Source organism: Athene noctua, chromosome 2, assembly GCF_965140245.1.
Source record: "Athene noctua chromosome 2, bAthNoc1.hap1.1, whole genome shotgun sequence".
Lineage (NCBI taxonomy): Eukaryota > Metazoa > Chordata > Aves > Strigiformes > Strigidae > Athene > Athene noctua.
This window is the reverse complement of record NC_134038.1, coordinates 92989205-93004018: the sequence shown is the minus strand read 5'-3', so window position 1 is coordinate 93004018 and position 14814 is coordinate 92989205. Positions and strand designations below refer to the sequence as shown.

General features: G+C 40.1%; 1 protein-coding gene across 1 annotated transcript in view; it reads right to left on the bottom strand.

The window, feature by feature from the left end:
* EXOC2 (exocyst complex component 2) overlaps positions 1–13202 on the bottom strand; it is a 131254-nt gene extending 118052 nt beyond the window's left edge. Inside the window, exon 1 of the mRNA XM_074899593.1 lies at positions 13113–13202. The gene's annotated coding sequence lies outside the window, so the exon portion shown is untranslated. The remainder of the gene's footprint in view (positions 1–13112) is intronic.
* Positions 13203–14814: the final 1612 nt, after the last annotated feature.

Here is a 14814-nt window from a genome sequence, read left to right as displayed (position 1 = left end):
CTGCAGTTAGGAAATACCAAAATTAAGTAAGTTATCTTTGTTTCAGCCACTTCTACATATATAAGATACATTAATTGTACCATCATACACCCTGCTTCTATATAACCTCCGCAGATTTTTCAGTGTTATAGGTAGATCTGCCACAAGGATCAAAGAAGCTCCCACTGACCAGTTTCTTTCTTCATGTTCTGAAGTTGGAACACACATTGAAAGTGAAGATGAAAATCGGAAAGCAGGAATAAGGAGGAAAATCTTGTGATAGTAATCAAATACTACTCCCTGGAAAAGGATCCTGTCTATGCCACAGATGCACAGCAGGTCACTTATATAAAAATGCACCGTAACATTTTTTATTTCTCAGTTTCTGGGTGTCCCACTTGAGAGCCTACAGCCATACCTGAAGTCAGTGTGAGATGTACCCTGAACATGCTCCGAAATATTCAGCTCCTAAATAACCACCTCAAATCTATGAATATATTTGATCTTAAACGTCTGTTTCACAGTTTCATATATTTAAAATAGGAATGCTATCACACATCTGAAAAGCTATTTTGAAGACGAATTCATTAATATGGAAGAGGCATTTAGATACTTTGAACACCACAGAACTATTAATAGATTTAGAGAACTTTTGAGACTACCTTTGAAGAGTGTGCAATTAACGAGATGCAGATTCTTGTTGAACAAGCAAAAACATAATTTTCAGTATGTGAGCCATGTTCAGGACATGAAGAAAGTCCATAACACTACACTCAACCTATGTCTGAAACTAAGGTGGTTTGTTTTAGTTTTGTTTTTAACTGGCAAGCCTCATAATACTTCTTGACTGGTTGACTTCACAACATTAAAAATGGCATTATGTTTCAAATAAAACATTCATTTCCCAGTTTTTTAAAAACAAACTGGTGAAAAAAGAATTGTTACATAGTATCATATGAATGTTCTTATAAGTCTGTACAAGGATGCTAGAAAAGTTAGTAGTCAACAGATACAGTCTATAACCTTGCAGGTAGAACATCACTCAAGGAGAGGAGGACTGCATCAGCAGATTACAAAGAAATCAGCTGACAGAAATCTCCAGATACAGAAGAGAAGGTTGTGCTCTGGCAGGCAGAGTCTCCTCCCTCCTGCCCCCTCATGCCCTACATCCTATTCCTCTCCCAGCACTGCTGTCGTTCGTCCCCCATCCCCCCCTCCTCAGACAGTCTCTGGCTCACTTCAAAAGTGAGACCAGGTCCTAGTCTTTCAGCTGAACTATCTCCTGCCCCTATCCTGATGGTTTTCCCTCTGACTTCTTGTCCATAAATTCAAGCAGAGAGGGAAAGGGGTGCTAATGTCCCAGGTCTCCTTTCAAATCTGGACACCTTGGTAATTTATCTTCCTTACCTCAAGCCTTCTTGTCCAGATAGCCCACCTGCACTACTGTTGATCCACTTTCTCACCACAGGCGAAAATGATAGACCCCTGGTCTTCTGTCAAAACCCCTAGTCCTGGAGTCGCAAGGCTTGCCCAGGTCTTCTCTCATCTGTGCTGCATTAAGCTACATTACACCACAACGTTGCCTGACAAAACAATGGGCAGCATAATAAAAATAAGCTTCCAAGTTCCCAGTGCTAAACCTAATACTGCCTGGAGCAAACAGAATTCAAAACTGCAGGGAAAGTCTTGTTTATTCCTATACAACTGCAAGACACCTATGCACAGAAGTTCAGACCTTTCAAATTTTGAAATTTCCTCTGAAGTCCTGTGCAGGGAGGATGTTAGAGAAGAATCAGGTTCCTAAGTTTACCTAGAGTGAGGAGGACAAACCGCATCTATTCCTCATGATCTTATTCTACATAGTCTTTGCAGCTTTTCTCAGCAGAGCTCAAGGACACACAACAGCTGTAAAGAAGCAGTGGGATTACGTCCCCACATATATACCTAATCACCTTCTGCAGGAAGCAACATGTGTCTAGATATCTGAGCAATTTTTTGTAAAGATTTACATAGAACGTTAATCAGTAACACAGATGTAAAAAGGCCATCTTCAGGAACCCAGTAGTAATATGGAGAGGAAAAAGTCTCAAGGAAAACAAGTAAAATAGAAACTACTTTGGTATTAGTGGGTTGATTTTCTCTGCTGCCACCCCCCCCACCCCCCAATATTATAGTTCCCTTGCATTGCAGCCACTGTTTCTTTCAAAATACCTAGGCACACAGGTAATTGTCTTGAATCAATACCAAAACTCAAAAGTAATATTACAACGTATTTTTCTGGATTTCAGAAATTGGCACTAGATCCCTGTTCATGATGAACTAAATAAATGTAATAAAAATGCTGAGCCTCCTGAGGTCTAATATTTCTTCTAAAGTATTTCCATACTTACTGCAGAATTGCTTTAAAATACCTCACTAGAATGAGAATACCACAGTAAATCTCAACACATTACAAAAGCACTACAGCACCGAGATATACTATTATTATTATTATTATTATTATTTTTAACCAGCAATTGGTTTCATTTATTTCAAGGAGTAAGTGAAGGAGCTCTATAGAATCTGTCTTTACTACAAATATCAAACAAATGCTTTGGAGCCTTAAATTCATTTATAATATTTCCTCTCCTCCTTCTTAGGACAAATATGTCAATAGTTAAAATGACTGAACTTCTTACTAGGAAGCCTAGCCAGTATACTACTGTGGTCCAAAAGCAAGTTTCTAATTTTTAAATAAAATATTTAAGGCGAAGATGAATTATTTTTTTTTAAATTTCATTAAAAGATACAATAATCTAATTAAGAGCTTTTGTTGCAATTCCATACATTGCCCTTGTATAAATTAACAATAATAATATAAAAAAAAAGCAGCCCTATTACTGAAAGACTGCTTCTTATACAGACTAGGGCAGACTGTATAAAGACAGTTTTCTATGCAAAATATTTCTTCCAAGGAGCCAGGCTCACTCAAGAAGTGTTAACAAGACTATTTTTTTAGCAACAGACAATCATCTTCGATACTAACAGAGGTTTCTCTCCCTCTTTACTTCCCCCTCCACCCCCCCTCCTTTTTTAAACTTCATTTCCTCACAGTATCACCCCAACAGTTTAACATGGATGACTTCTGGTTGACTGCTCCCATGATCTTGCCCATATTATTCTATTATTCTGTCATAATTCTTGTTATGAAAGTGCAAGGAGTTAGAAAGCCTCTGCAAAGACCACCTACTACAAAGACATCTTGAAAAATGCCTTTCATAAACATCATCTTTGTCTTTACATGAGCTTCTCAAATAAACTGTCCTCTCAAAGATTTGGTTAAAAAAAAAAAAATCTAGACAATGCTGAGCATTACAAGCTTGCTAAAGAGGGGAGATCTTCAGTCTTTATCCTAAGAAAAGCCACTTTAAAAGCAAATAATGTAGAAACAAAATACAGCCCAATATAAGGGAAAATACAAGTCCAGTTGCTTTTCAGACTTTTGTGAACCTTCAGTCGGTTTAAAATAAGAGTTCTTATTAGGTTTCCCCCTTCAACTTGCAATGGCGAGCAGAAAAGAAACACAAAGTAAAATGACAATAGCTACCATATCTGTTCTGTAAAGCAGAGTACTGCTTATCACTCTGGAAGAAGTACCAGAGTATGAAATACGTGAGCAAGAGAAGGTCAGGATTTAAGGATATTAAATTGGTTGGTAAGCCAAAATCCTAATGTAAAACTACAAACATCATGAAGGCATGGGACTTCAGAAGGCAGGTTCCTTCAGAAGGAACCACCTTACAAATTTAACCAGTGGAAAAGTCAGCAGTTGAAGTGTTTTAAAAAGGAGTTTCTGACTTGTAAAACAAGAGAGCAAGTCAGTTCCAGTGACTGAAAATTCAGTTAAAAGTTTTTAGTGGTACTTTATCACTGACACTGAACTTAAAAGACACTCTCAGAGGAAGACAGACTCAAGGTCAGTGCAAGTGCCATGGTCATCTAGCAAAGGGAATCTAATCTGTCAAAAAGGGAGGAAAGAAAAAGCCTACTTGTCATAGCTGAGAAAGTCTAAGCTACAAGCAAGTATGCAAGTCTTCAGGTATCAAATATTTATGTGTTCTTACTCATACGTATGTGACAGAATACAATTTTTAAAATTTCAAAGCAGGAACAGCAGGAATGACCAAAGCATCACCCATGCTCAAATCACAGTATGCCTCAGATGTTGTTTACTTTTTAAAAAACAAACCAACCTGAAACCAGTAGGTGAGGTATTCTTATCACGCTAACATCACAGCATTAAATGCTTTCCAAGTGAACGGATTTATGAAACGCCCTTTTTTAAACAAGCAATAAATACTCAGATTCCAGAACCTAGGTGATGGCCTTTTCACCTTAAACTACACAAACTTGCGCTTCTACTAAATAAATCTAATAATTTGTTTTCACTAGAAAACCCAAAGAGTCCCCCGAGTACAACACACTATGACAGAGTCAGTGAAGGGATACTGCAAATGACCCCAAGACAGACGACAAAGCAAAAAGCTTCCTACATGTTTGTACTCGAAACCATTACAAAATGATGAAAAACACTATTTCAACCTTTTCTGTGCTTTATCTTCCCAACAATATAAATTCAGGCAGACAATCTACATAAACCAAGATTTAAAAGCATCCAAAAAGCAGCACTGTGAAAATAACTGACATTTATTAACCCCTCTGGAGATCTTCAGTGCCCTAGAATTTCCACAGCCTTCAACACTGCATTAATAATACAAAGTCCATTCCTGCAAGCCTGCCAGAAAAGACTGGGAAGTGAATAAGCTAAACAATGCTGAAATTCCAAGTGATATTAAGAATCTATGCATGTTTATTTAAATAATAAAAGAAGACTTGTCAATTTAAACAAGAACTGCTCACGAATCTTACATTTGGGGGGAAGGGGGGGGGGGGGGGGGGGAGAAACTCTTCAAAACACCACTAAGCTACTTATAATGAAAAGATGAACAAACATAAAAAAGGGGGTAATTTCACCATCACACAGAAAAAACAAAGCCTCATTTGTGTTGCCCTGTCATATCCGGCATGTTGATTCAAGCCAATATTAACACTGACAAACATGTTAACCTACAGGACAATGTTACATGCCAAAATCAGATTCAATTTGGGAAGATGCACAAGTCTTGAGATGGAAAGAGCGAATGACAAGAAAGAAAATAACTGGAATATTAAGTAACATAATACAATACCCTTCCCTTTTTAAAAGGGCTCCCAAATATTTCAATCGTTCATGAAGGGCATATTAGATTTTAGTTTTGGAGTAGCCAAGGAATAAGCGCAACAGCTTTGCTTTCATAATAGCCATACTTGCGTATTTCCTCTGTATCTCAGAGGTCCTGCTTTCCTTAACCCAGTAAGGTACATCTTCATGGCTATATATCTTGACAGAATGAAAGCAAAATAATCACAGCACTCAGCGATGCCATTAACATTTCTGAGTCACAGGGGATTAAAAGGCTGGACCCGAGGCAGATGCTGCGAGAGCCCTCCACAGAGGAGTTCAGGGCTCGCTGCAGCCTGGGCTGCAGCTGCGAGGGATTGACACCACTAACTGTGGAACCCAGCTCAGGAGAAACTCCGGGCACAGTTCCGGCATCCGAAATAAATTAAAGTAAACAGTGTTGCTCTCCCTCATCCACCCTGTTAGCAGCCTCTGGGTTGAGCTGGAGACCACACACCCAGACCACACAGCACCAGCTGAACTCACTCGCACGCAACATCTAGAAGCTGTCACTCTGCTGAGGTATGAGGAGGAAAAAGGGGGGCAGAAGCACGAGTGTGTGTGTGTGTGTGTTTAGAAAAGCTGCTTGCTCTCTCCTCCTATCATTACAGCTGGCTATGTTTTGTGTGGTTGGGAAGGAGGGAAAGAAGGGAGGGATAAAAAAAGACCTATAAACCTCACTAAGAAAACATACTGGTCTTGGCCTTTTGTAGTAATGATTTGCACTCCTCCTGTACTAGTTTAGTAGCTGATGAAGGGCTAACAAAGCATCCATTTAACATCAATTAACCTTCTATCTATCACATGTCAAAAAAAAAATTTAGACTAGTATAAATCCATTTCCTTGTACATATTAAATGACAGCATCTTATCAGCTATGATGTACAGCATACCTACATGTCGATGTATTTTTACATCAGGAATTTTGACATGTTATTTATCTGGGGAGGGGAGAGATTCCTCACAAAGAACAATTAACTGCCCAAATACCATTGCAACATCAAACCACTGAATTTTTCCACCAACACTCTGTTGTAAAATGAAGTTTTGTTCCTTAGTATCTTACACCATAAACAACCTGAAGGAAATTAACGAGCCTACATATAACACTGAGTTTGAGACCCATCAGCAAGAAGTAAAAATAGCAAACCTCTAAAATCAGATTAAAAAGAACTATAATATAGATGAACAGAGACTCTTAAAATGGGAGGGGGGAAATTATTCGTTTCTTTTAGTTCAGAAAATCATTTCATCTGCCAATTATATCACCTGTTCCAACAGAAAAAGCTGAATAAAAAGTGTTGGAAGAATTTAAAAACTCGTTTTAGTCAGTGTACTTTAAAAAAAGATTCCCTTCCCGCCACCCTGTTACCGTGAACACACATACCCCCTCCATCAAATTCACCAGCACACACATTTAATTTAATCCATATACACAGTCTGAAAAGCCCAGAACCACATAGTCAAATTTTCACCTCACCTCAAAATCTATTTACATAAGTGACAATGACAATCTGCAAGTGCCACTATTAAATAAAACCATTGATACTACAATAATGCAAATGTCAATATTAGCCCTATAAACTTGGATTAAGACATTTTTGTTGGGGAAAAACTTAAGAAAAATTCCTAAAAATTATTTCACCTTATCAGACACATTTTCAAAAAAGTTAGCTTTAAAGTTCCATAACTTCACACTGAAAATAAATTATTCCACTAATTAGGGAATTAATTAGTGGAATTAATCCACTAATAATGGAATTAATTCCATTAATTGGGTCTACATGCTGGTTTATACCAGTTCTTGAATGAACACTTTTGCTAGTATATTCAATGTCACAGCACCTATTCATTATTACCAAGACTCAAGTCAAACCAATTTAAGTTTTCTGGACGTCTGTTCCGGTCATACTGAACTGCCTAGAAAAGGGCAATAGCAAATGTAATTTAAGAAAGTCTGACAACAGATGTTTCTCCCTACAATTTCCACTATTTTCATTATAAATTGCATAACAACTCCCCAGAAATTAAGTCATCTACTTGGTTAAAAGCTTCTCTATTTATTGACACATTACTATACTCTAGCAACATTGTGAAGAAAAGCCTTAAACATCTCTATATAAACATATATATAGAAAAAAGTCAACTCAGCTTTACACAAAACTGTATTACAGAAGGCCATAAATCTCACATTAATTTCTAAATTCTCACAAAGCACATGCTTTCCTACATCTGCTTCTATTTCCAACATCCAGCAAAGCTTGCTTCATCTAGAAGTCATTCTCTTTACTGTCCTCCAATTAAACCGTTCATCTTTTGTTCTAAAGTTATTAATAATTTTCCATGCATTATTTTATAGAAAAATGGCAAATAATATTAATACCCTCATTATCCTTCTCTCGTTACTCACAGGCAGAAAAATTTAAAAAAAATTACTTTAAGCATCAAAACCTTTCAAATACATTTATGCAAATGCATTCAGAAAGATCCAGAAGTTCAAAATAATAAATAAATTCCAATGGGATGGGATTTTGTTTTCCTAGAGAAAAGGAACAAGACACCACAGATTTTTTTCTAAGCCCTGAAACTATACACAATATTCTTTATAAAAACACTGTATAACCATTGTAATTACACAGTTCACATGGTTGAAGTTTTAACTTGGGTGCTTGTAGGTATGACTTCAACACTAAATTTACTGTTTGCCATGTGACTTTTTTGGCAGTTCCTTTTGTTTCAACATTTAAAAGATGAGACATGCACTTGTGTTACTGAGATTCCTGTATTTTTCATGTTCTCTCTGAAACACCTTTTTCTGGCCTCTGCTCAAGGAAGTACTCAAGCCATACACTATAGCATCCTTCTCTATTCACATGGTCAAACACACACTCAAGTATTTCACTGTTTGAGGGCCTGTGTGCACAGGTATTTTTCTGACATATTTCAGCCAGCCTGTCTTACACACTCTCAGTCTTCATTTCCACTCATCTACCTAAAATCCCATTTCCTGTATGGAACTCTCATACTTTCAGAGTAATGAAGTTGTCTTGTGAGAAGGAGAAACTCCCTTGCCTTGTATGCAGATGAAAAGGAAACATGAGAAAAACCTATCAGCTGTATACATATAGCTCCTTAACTTTTTGCCAAATATCTAATATCCAGTTTCCCAGCAAGAAGCAAGGTACACACGTTAAAACCACAGTGAGATTCAAAGTGTCACAAGACTCAAATAATTCTTAAATAGAAAATTTTAAGTCATTGCTTTTTTAATTGAGACACTTTAGGATTATCTCAAAAAATCGGTTTGTCCTCAATACAGAAGTGGGCATTTAAAAAGTAACTTTTGTTCATCATAGCCCTAAATCTTTAACTATTACAGGCTTTTTGATGAACTTCCAAATACAGGGTACATCGCTTTTGGGTTATCTGCAAAGTGAAAGAAAAAATACAAGTCTAAATACACCTAAAAATAACTGATTAATATTGTAATCTGATCCACGGAGACTATACTGCCAGAGTACCCACTGTCTTCTGCACAATATAGCCTAAGGACTACCTTTGAGAACTAAATGGAAAATCTGTGAATCTGTAGTTCCCTTAAGGTCAAGAGAAAACCAGGCTCATTAAGGACTTGGTGTCTCAGAATTTCGTTTTCCTTAAAAGCAAAACAAACAAAATTAGAAAGGAAACACAGGCTTTCACACCCATCACTGAGTGCAATTACAGTATTTTCTACTGAAATTGCTGAACGTACTGTCTGCAGATTAACAACTCTACTGTCAAAAAAATGCTATACAGACCAATTTCCTTTTGAAGAAAAAGCACAAACACTTACAAAATAATATAAAAAGTACAATTACAAACAATTTCTCCATAGGAGGGAAGGGAGGTGTTTGACTTAGCGTTGTTTAAAACATCAAATACTTAGCTTGCCTTTCCCTTCTCAAAGCACGTAACATACCAGTCACACAATTAATCCTTATTTTCAGGCATTTCTCTCATTACTTAGGTTCTAGGAAGACTGCTTCAGGTTCTTTTTTTTTTTTTTTTTTAAATGTAAGTTTACAAAAACGAGTTCTCCCTCCCGCTCTTCCTTCCTCCTCTAACTTTTGACATTGGGAGAACAATCCAACTGCTTTTGAACCTAAATACTGACAGGAATTCTGGAAAATAATTTTCAGGATAAGGTACAAAAATTTTAATCAGTTTTATTTTTAAATTGATACTTCACAAGCTGTAAACACAGATCTTTGCTTTCATGTTCAGCACAAAAGATGAAACATCAATCTGACATTACTGCGCTATGCATGCCCTGTCTAATCAACCCTCATTCTACAAGCACCTTTACAAACAAGATTTCCCCTCTGGGAACAGTAATTTGAAAGACAATGTTGCACAGCACAGATTTACAGAATGTAGGTGGTCCAAGACAGAAGGTCAAAGTTAAGCTGAAGAGCTAATGTCTGACTTGAGTTAAAAGATATTAATTTAGCTGGGTTTGGATTTTGAACCTTCAGCGTACCTTTAAGTACAGCACCAGATTCCACTCTTACTCACATAGAAAATAAATTCAGCGTTAACATGTACAGTCTTCTGAGTATTATTTTCCAGTCCTTCATTGTAAAATGCTGATTTCTTCTGTGGAAGATTTTCTGTGCCTGTTTGCATAACTGTGATGTACAGCCATTCAAAATACATGCAAGGTAGTGTCTGTCTGTACTTCACAGGCTGTTGTGTCCTGGAGTACAAGACTGCAGCTGCAGATTATTTCACGGATACTTTCAATAGCTGTCAGAATCCATGTTTTTAAGAACACCTTTTATATTCCGTCTTCTGTCACCATCCTATTACGACGTTACTTTTTTCTTTCCTTTTTTTTTTTTTTTTCCCCGAAGTGAAGTAGGAAAGCAGAAAAGCACAGAATAAACAGAATTAAAATAACTCAAAACTGATGTTTAGTTTCAAGTACAGTGCTTAAGACTTACTGGATTTGCAGCTAAACATATCAGTACATTGAAAGAAATTGATTAAGTATGGTTTAACATAACATCTAAAAGTTTCCATCACTAAAAGAGGTCAGTGGCCTCTGCCTTTCGAGTCAACCCACTTACTTTACTTTAGTTCAGCTTTACTGCGAGGAGTAGCATACTAAAGAACAGACTGTATTCAGTGAATACATCTTTTTAATAGGACCTCGGGAAAATAATTGGTGGATTCCATATTTTAATATCTTTATTGCCCATTTTTGCCTCAAATGCTCTCAACTGCTAGGAAACAAACTGCTCATATTAACAAGAAATCCTAAAAGTAAAAAAAAATAATAATCTGACTACTACATAATACTTAGTGAACAGTACCTTTTGTACTGATGATGAAACAGTTTCTCCACACAATATCAACTGCTCAAAAGGCAATGTATTAAATATTTTACTTTAAAGGCTCATTTTTTTAAGTTCGTCACTTAGAACTTCAAGAGGTTTTTTAGAAATCCATTAACACAGACTGCTATTCAGCACTAATATCTGATAGAGCAATTACAGAATTAAAAAAAAAAACTATCAGGTCTGTAAAAATAATGTAATTTATTGAATTAAGGTCATGAAAACACAAGACAACTTTACATTTTGTTTTTTAAAAAGCACAGTTTTGACTGGTAAGATGCTTTTAATAGTTTCACCTCTAATACATACTAAGAAAAGTTATGTTTTCCATACAGGAAAAAATTTTACCATTTCAATGTAAATTAATGGTATTATCACTGAGATAAGTCATACCAGTATAATGAAAATAACTGCATCCTGTTTTAAATTATGTTTAAGACAACAGAAATCTCAGCTACATAAAAATATTGTTGTCCAAGGGTGGGCATAAATCACAAAAACTGTCAACTAAGCTATCCATGGTTAAGAAGTCAGCAGCGGAGTGTGCCTTTTGCTACTTCTTGCTGGGTTAAGCTGTGATAGATACTATAGAAATAGGGAACCGGGAATTATAAAGCTTTTCTTCTGCAGGTAAGCGAAAAGTAAAGCAAGAAAACAGACTTGTTTTCCCAAGCCACAAGTTTGTTTATTTGCAGTTTACATTAAAAAAACCCAAACAAACAGAAGTCCTTTAACTGTTTTGACAACTTTATCAAAAACAAAACCAAAACAAAGTTTACAGTAATGAAATGCACACAAATCACTAAAGGAGAAAAGAGACTGTTCACTTATTTTCAGAATGATCAGAAAGCCTGGAAAGTTGAAGTGAGATTACAATTTTAAACTACATTTCAAAGAATGAATATTTGCAGTTTAGATTTAATCTGATGTTGTGTCAGAGCCAAAATGGCTTAATATTTCACTGGCTTTCAATTCAAAGCTTTCGAGTATGGCTAGAAGGTGATAATCTACAATGAGCAAGCAAATTACAGGAAACAGAGAAAGGGGGGGAGGAGGGGGAGGGAAGAGAGAAGGAAAAAGTGACAGTGTTATGTTGAAAACCAGTAAAACTGAACAGAATGGTGAACTCCCTTTTGGGAACAGGATCATCCCCACTTTCGGACATCTAGTCCCCTTGATAAGAGATCATTTACAGGTTCCTAATTAAGATACAGAATAGGCAAGGAGGAAAGACGTTTGGTCACCCAGTTCACTGAAATGCAGTGCAAGCGAGGGAGAAACGTAGAACCGGGCAGGAAGTAAAAAAAAAAAAAATTAAGTCACAGAGGAAGAGTAACAATTCCACTTAGATAACAATGAAAGCAATCATCTCTCAAACAGTACATGTTATTTTGATTTGTTTTCACGTCCCTTACGGTACTTTCTTATTGTACTTGCCTAAGTACACACTCATTTTGGGAAATTATTTCTGAAATGTTACTGTACCACTGAATGCAAAATTAAAAAAATAAGTCAGATCTGCAAGTAGACCAGCTCTTCAGAGGTCAGACCTCACCTCTCCCCTGCATATTTCCTCTATTCCCCACCCAGCACACCCACACACAAACACTTCACTGAGCGCAACGACTTAAGACGGTTCTAGACGCGCTTCGTTTCATCCTATAACCAGGCGGCCCCAGGAGCTCTCCGCAGGCCGCTCTCGGCAATGAGACAAAGGCAGAAGCCACTGAAACGCCGCCCTGACCGCTGGCTTGCGAGGCCGCCGGCCCCCCCCACGCTGGAAAGGGCCCCCTCACAAGCGCACACACGGCCGGGACACCGCGCTCCCCGGCCCCCGCCACCCAGCAAACGCCCACCCGCCAAGCGGCCAGCGTGTGCCCACCCGCCCACCTCGCCGGGGCGCCCACAGGTGACGGGAACCGCCCTGCGCTGCCGGCGGTGCCCCGACTCTTGCCAGGGGGCTGGGGGGAGGAGGGAAAGAGAGCTGCTGCAGCCGGGAAGTCACCACCTTCCTTCCCTCGCCGAGCGGCTCGGCGGGGCCCAGCGCACAGCCGCCGCCCTCCCCCAGCCCCTGGCCTCGGGGAGCCGAGCGGGGACGGGCGGCCCCCCAGTCCCGGCGGCGGCGGCGGCGGCGGCAGCAGCAGCAGCAGCAGGCCGGTACCGGCGCACCCCCGCGGCGGGGCGGGGCCAGCAGGTGCCTGCGGGGAGGCTGAGGAGGGGCAGCGAGGACGGCAGGAGACCAGCGACGCCCCCCCCCCGGCCGTTCACGACAGTTCCGTCCCCTCTCCCCGGGGCAGGGGCGGGGCCTGGCACGCGACAGTCGACGCTGCCCGCCGGGGAGCGGCGGAGGAAGAAAGGGGGAGTCCGAAGGCAGGGGGTCGGCCTCCGCCCCGGGGAGGGGGGGAAAGGAGCCGGAGCTTCCCCGCTGCGAGCCGGCTCGGCAGAACCCGCCGGAGGAAGAGCGGGGCGGGAGGCCAAGGACTGTCACTCACCGGCCGCCGCCGCCGCGTTCGTATCCGGCACCTGGGGCAGCTCCGCTCCCGGCAGCGCCTCCGCGTCCGGCGGGCACAGGCACCTCCAGCCGCTGCCCGAGAAAATCGATGGAGCGCGGAACAATCGAGGAGGGGGGGGGGGAGCTGCTCCCGACAGCGGCCGCACCCCAGAGCCCCGCCCCCTTAAAGGCACCGCCCTGCGCGCGCACTCGCTCTGTCTCCCGCCATCGCGCCCGTGAACGGGCTGTGGTAAAGGGGTCGAGAGCCGCGGGAGCTGGTTCCCCTCGTGGGAGAAGGGGAAAAATAAAATTATAATAACAGTGGTGACGACAACGACGACAGTAATAAATGAGAATAAAACCATCCCCGAGCGCTGTATCAAGGTCCCTGTGCAGGCAGAAACTCATGCAGCAGCAGCAGCGCGGGGCCCCCTGGGCTGTGGCGTGAGGGCCTGGGAGGAAGGGTGGCGAGACAGGCCCAGGCACGAACAGCGACCAGCGGGCAGGGCTGTCCACTGAGTAATGCAGATCAGTCCTCCTTTTCCAATGAAAAAGTAAAAACGTTTCTTACCAAACCCACTGTCTACGTGGGGGGGCCCTCTGGACCTAGTCTCTTTTTCCTTTTGGAAAGGCTCAGGAGACCTCCTTTTTCCCTTTTTGCTGGGATTGTTTAAAAAATCTGTTGGGGAAACCAAGTTCAGGCAAAATAAATCTTAACGGGAAGGAGAGGAAAAGCAATGAGAGAAAAATGGAAGAAGTCATTGCTCGGTTTTGCCAAACCAGACCTAAAACAGGACATTAGTGAGAAAACAAATTACCTTTCATAAAACCTCAAGGAACTTAAGCACCGTAAAAAGCATTATGGGCAAGAAACATAATTTTCCTCACTTTTTCACAGAGGTTAAAGCCGCACAAGTTAAATTAGTAGACTGTAATATCACATGAATAAAAAGCACTTTTTTTTACTCTTTCTAGGCTCTGTAAAAGGTTACACAGCATCTCCCTGGGGAAAAATGAAAATCTCCAGTACCTATCTTTTCTCTAATTACCACCAATGCTATTACTTGTGTCTCTGCAGTTTTCTGCTGATCTCCAATGCAGAAAGAGAGCTCTTCAGTCCTCCAAGGAAAGTAAAGTTGGCATCACATTTAAAAAAGAAAAAAATAGAAAGTGTTAACTATTTGCCACACATTTCAAAATTATGTTTTTCCTCTGTGACAGTTTGTTTGCATTTTCTCATTAAAAGCCTGTCATCAGATGTGCCAAATAAAACCAATACTTTGAAAGGTTTCACTGATACAGAAGGCCCCACCTAGCACACTCCATACCTGGTTCCCAGTTGCCCTCTGGGAGTGGATACCTGTGCCTAAAAAAGCCGTTGACTTTAGTGGGGGTCCATAAAGGGAGCTGTCTACCCAGAAGATTTTCTAATAATCACAAATTTAGATTTAGTTCAAGCAAGAAACTTTTGTGCCATCCTAAAGTTTTGTTGCAGAGTTGGCTGCATCTTCACTTCTGTTGTAAATGCAAATAATCTAAAAGATGTGAATCATTAAGAAGAGGGAGCCTGAACTTGAGAAGACACAAAGCCCCCAGTATTAGCTGAAGTGAGAAAAAGCTGCCAAGCCTTTTGCTTCTGAAAATGTCACCTGGCCTCCCCTTTTAGAGGTTTTAACCTGCTGGTTTTAAACATCTACTCGGCA